Source organism: Chrysochloris asiatica, unplaced genomic scaffold, assembly GCF_000296735.1.
Source record: "Chrysochloris asiatica unplaced genomic scaffold, ChrAsi1.0 scaffold00085, whole genome shotgun sequence".
In the NCBI taxonomy this organism is placed as follows: domain Eukaryota; kingdom Metazoa; phylum Chordata; class Mammalia; order Afrosoricida; family Chrysochloridae; genus Chrysochloris; species Chrysochloris asiatica.
Genome location: NW_006408603.1, coordinates 12,538,670 through 12,544,006, shown reverse-complemented (window position 1 = coordinate 12,544,006; position 5,337 = coordinate 12,538,670). Strand labels below are relative to the sequence as shown.

The 5,337-nt window shown below is 36.3% G+C and overlaps 1 pseudogene; it reads right to left on the bottom strand.

Moving 5' to 3' along the window:
- Positions 1 to 507: 507 nt before the first annotated feature.
- Positions 508 to 998, bottom strand: LOC102820782 (annotated as a pseudogene).
- Positions 999 to 5,337: the final 4,339 nt, after the last annotated feature.

The window sequence follows — 5,337 nt, the reverse complement described above, 5'->3', positions numbered from 1 at the left end:
CATGGGCAATTTACTCTTGAAGGAGTTGCCCGATTTGAACAAAAAATCATACATATAACACATGCATATTTTTAAAATAAAATATAGGATACAGTTATCAATACAGAATGAAGCTTTGGTCCTAGTTCCATATTCATTACATTCTAAATAAAGAGTCCCCAATGGTACTATAAAAGAGAGTTACCTGAACTACTGGAGCTCACTTAGCTGTTAGATTTGAGATTCTAGTGCTCAGAGTGCACACAGTAAGTAGCCTTTATAATATTCCTCTTAGGAAGGCTTATTTCTGGGTGGGATGCTTCTTATATTTGTCATGATAGGGTTTGTTGATTTTTTTTAAATTCCACCTGGACTTTATTTGACAGGATACAATATGGCTGCATGAACACAACAAAATGAAAAGACAAAGCAGAAAAGACATGGTTCTAATTTATAATTAAGTAACAGGAGGGCAAGTCATTAAACAAATAACAAAATACTTAAGCTTGATAGAAGAATTTACTTTTTCTAGTGCCCATACTTTTGGAATTCCCACTCTCTGTTGTCCAATGAACACACCTGCCGTGTTTTGAGCCAGCGGGAGATGCAGTGGAAATGAAAAGCATGGCTACACACGCCCCACGCAACGGTACACTCTTCTGAAGTAGCAGATGCTTGGTTAGCTTGACATTTTATGCAAAGATCCATAATGTGGTTCCTGCAGATGGCACAGTTATCAACAACAATATTCCAGGCCAGAGGGCTACTGCATTCCACTTTTTCACTTCAAAGCGCTTCTTGCCCGCGCTGCTGTTGGTGCCGCTCGGGATATCCACATCCATCGCTGCCGCCGTTTTGGAAACACACGGTCTCCATGATAGGGTTTTAATTTTGCATTTGCTTTTGCCTTTGTTTTCTGCAGAGGGAAAAACTTGAATAGATTTGTTAAGAGACTCAATGAATGGGTCACTAAGAGGATTGCAGATTTTAATAGATTCTTCTCTTTCCTCCCCACACATCTAGCTATTTCCTAAAACTCTAAGTTTGAAGGATTTTAAATGGAACTTTTAATATTATAAAGCTGAATCATCAAAGGGTTTAAAACCTGCCACTGGAAGAAGGACAGAAAGAAAGGACCATCAGATGTAATGTCATGAATTCTTTGCAGTTAAGGATGATTCCCCTGGAGCAGAACAGAGAAAAATAGAGAAGGACATTCTTAATTGAACCAACATAGGCTGCTATGACATAAATGGAAATCAAAGCTTTAAAATAACAAATTAAAATAAAGTGTAAACACAGCAAATTATAACTTTCTTTGCAAGGAAGCCGATAACATATCTAGCTGATAACAATGACTTCCAGATTCAAAGACAGACAAAGTTCAATATGATCTTTTCAATGGTCCCTGCAAAGTGAGAACGAAGTGATACGTTTCTTTTATTAAGTGCAATTTATTTTATTTAAATAAGTATTCCTTATTCTGGAAGTATGGTCTATTTACACTTTTTTATTAGCATTTACTTTCTTGTTGGCAGAAGTGGTGAAAATATATAGCAGGGTTTGTTTGGGTTCTTTTTTATGTTCTTTATTTTATTTTATTTTTCTTACTGATCAATATTAAAAGCCAGTAACACTATGTTGTTGCTGTTAAGTGATGTCGAGTCAGTTCCAACTCACAGCGACCCTGTATAGAGTTTCCAAGGAGCAGATGGTGAGCTTAAACTGCCGACTTTGTGGTTCAAACCAACTTTGCATTCCAGTATGATAACCCATAGGGCCACAACAGGACCCTATTATAGAATTCACAATAAAAAATGAAAAGCCCATGGCCTGTGAAATACAAAACTCTGATATCCAACAACCTAAGTCGGTTATTTTACAGAAGAGGGCAGGATCAGAATCACCTTGGGAGCAGTTTCAAAATACATATTGCCCTCCCCTGTAGTATAATCTCTCAGAAAAAGAAAGTGGAAGAGGGGGAGTGAAAATACAGATTGAAAATAAAGAGTTCATGGAAAATTCCATTATCTTTCCATTTCATTTTTTCCATGAACTTTATAAAGCCCCATTATATGTATCTTTTGATACGATTCTGAAATAGATCCTAAATATGTTTCATTTCTCTTAGGAAAAAAATGGTTGATTAGTATCCTTGGAAGACCTATATCTTTACTTTTGTATTGTTTGTGTATTTATTCACCTCTGTGGACAGGAGGATAATAGTTTGCAATGGAGTTTCATAAACAAAAAGAATAATGTTTCAGGAAGCAAGTTTTTATGCTTCACATAAAAAGATCTTTGAAGGAGAAGCTTCAAGCGAATGACAGTTCTTTTCATAAGGAAATCATAATATTAAGACTCTAGTGATATAACAGATATATTCTTGAATGTGCTGGCAAGCTAAATAAAGTCCTTGAGCTAATTTTAATGGGAAAAAAAGTTCCTACATATACACTGGATAAGTAGACACACTCTATAAATACATATTTCTTAATCTTTAAAAAGTATTTGTGGGATTTTCAAACAAATACTCAAACTGTGCAAGATGGGTGAAAGTGTAAAATAAGTCCAGGTTTCTTTAACATTGTGAAGCAAATTGAAATGTTTAAGATACAGAGCTCTTTTATGTCCTTGAGAAGATAATAGTCTAATGTGATCTTTTTGATCTAATTCAGCTGTTTTCCTCAATGATGTGTAGATGAAAATTTTACTTATTTAGTAATTGATTTCCATGGAAGGCTTTGCTTCCTTACAATGTTTTAAAAATAATGCTGTATTCGTCTTATACCTCTTCCTATCCTCATGTCAGCATAAACTTTCTTATTCCTTCCTGTGTGAATTCTAACGTCTGTTTCATGTATGCAAACACTGAACACTTACTTAAGGTCAATCACTTGCTAGGCCCCAAAGGGCCATGAAGAGTAATTAAAGGTTTTAATCAGATTTGTTTTCAGAATCAAGATCCAACCAAAAGACCTACTGCCATTGAACTGATTCTGACTCATGGCAACTTTATGTAGGGTTTTTGAGACTACAAATGTTTATGAGAGGAGACAGACTCATCTTTCTCCCCTGGAGCCACTGTGGGTTTGATGTGGTAACCATGGTAAGCACTCTAGTGCTTATCCTACAGCGCCATCAGGGTTCCTAAAAATCAAAATTGTTGTTGTTGTTGTTGTTAAGTGTTGTTGAGTCTGTTCTGACTCATAGCGATGTTGTGTAGGATTTCTGATGACCAACCTTGTAGTCTAGTGCATTAACCCACAGTACCACACCAGGACACCTAGAATCAAGTTGTTGTTAAGTACTGGCGAGTCTGTTCCAACCCATAGTGATCCCATATAGGAATCTGAGGAGCTATGGGTGAGCTTCAGTCACCAACCTTATGGTTCAAATCAACTTTGCAGTCAAGCACATTAGTCCACAACACTGCTCTAGGACTTCAGAATCAGGATAGTGTGGAGTTATGGTTGGAAAAAATACTGAACAGAGCAGAATGCTTCATTAGCAGGCTAATGATTATCAAAATGTCTTGAACAAGTGACATCAGATTTATCTAGCAACTTGTTGGAAACTGTGTATTCTTGTTCCTGTTTCAGACTGTCAAATTGCAAATCAAGGGCTCCTTCCTAGCAGTTTGTATTTTAGCTAGCATTCCAGGTGATACAGATGCACAGTAAAGTTTATGAACAACTGGCTTAAGAGAATAGTGGTGGGAAAGAAGACAAATGGTAACTTGGGCTGAGTTCTCTAGAGAAGCAAAACTAGTGAAATTTTAGATAGGTAGGTAGATAGATAGATAGATAGATAGATAGATAGATAGATAGATAGATAGATAGACAGATAGATATCAAGGAAATGACTCACATTGTACAGCTGGGAGAGTCCCAAGTGTAGGTCTGATGAACCAAGGCAGGAAGGTCTGGCAGGCAGACAACAAGCAGACAGGCAGATCCGGGAGTAAGAAGACAGGTCCAACAGGCAAGAAAGCAGGTTGTTGATGGCTTCCAGGAATAGCAGGTATTAAAGTAGGTCACTGGTTCAAGGCCAAAGAACCAAAGGTCAGAGGATGACTAAATGCAAGATCAAGACCCAGCAGAAAAAGAAAACAAGCTTTGCTTGAGTATCTAGTATATTGGAAGCAGGCCACACCCCTGAGGAACTGTCCTTTCTTATTGATTGACTGCTTGATAATAGCCAATCAGTATAGAGTTAATTACCTTGTATTAGATCTATTTATGGGGATAACTATATCTCAACTGCCAAACTGCTGAGACTCCAGGCCCACTCAAGTTGACACAAAACCTTAACTATTACAAGTGGTAAGTGATTTGTAGAAGAATAAAAAAACAAACAAACACATTTTCCAAACATCATACAATTGGCAGACCTAATGACCAATGACAAGGAAGGAATTACATAGAATTCTGACGGTTATGATTTGGGTGATTGATTCCTAGTATTCTTTCAGAAATATACGAATATATTGGGTTTGAGATGGTCAATGAAAGACAAAAACATTTCATCCATTTGGGGATGTGTTAACTTAATAATATTGAACATTCAAATGAGATGCCCAGAGAGATCTGAATTTAGGGAAAAGGATTAAGATAAAAATGATTTCAGAAATCATTGACTTTAAAGAGATGATTCAAAGCAGAGGGTCAGAGGATGTCACTCAAGGAGAATATAAGTGAAGGAAATTAAAGGTGGAATTGAGGGAACATCAATATTTAAGGACAAGATGATAACAGAAAGTGTGAAGTAAAAAATGTAACTGTGGCATTTTATAAGTTCAACAAGGAAAATGTTGCAAGAAGGTAGAATAAATCAACAATACTAAATGTCACCAAAAAATTAAGGTAAGGAGAAAATTCTATCCATTGTATTTTGAAATGAGGACAGTTCTGACTTCACTAAGAGAAATGGTGTAGAAGTCAGATTAAACTAGGATAAAAATGAATGTATTAGGACTTCTAGTTTCAGCTATAACATGTAAAAAGTTTTAAAATCATCAACTCTCATCCTTACAACAACAACTACTACAAAAACAGCTGGACGAGCTATAAAATTAATGTTATTTTCTTAAGACCATCAGAAAACTGAGATTTCAGGGCAAACTATCACCTGATTATCTGGTGAAGAGGACCATCCAGGGATGCAGAGGCCAGATATGCTTACCTGGAATGGAAAGCACTGGAACTACAAGGATGAGTTAAAAATTATCTGCACTCTGGCTGTAGAATTTATTTTAACCAACTTTTAGAAAAGCCAAATAAATCGTTTTTCCACATAATGTCCTTGCTCTTTAATCCACTTTGTCCATCTGTCAACAAGCTTTCATATTCCCTTATT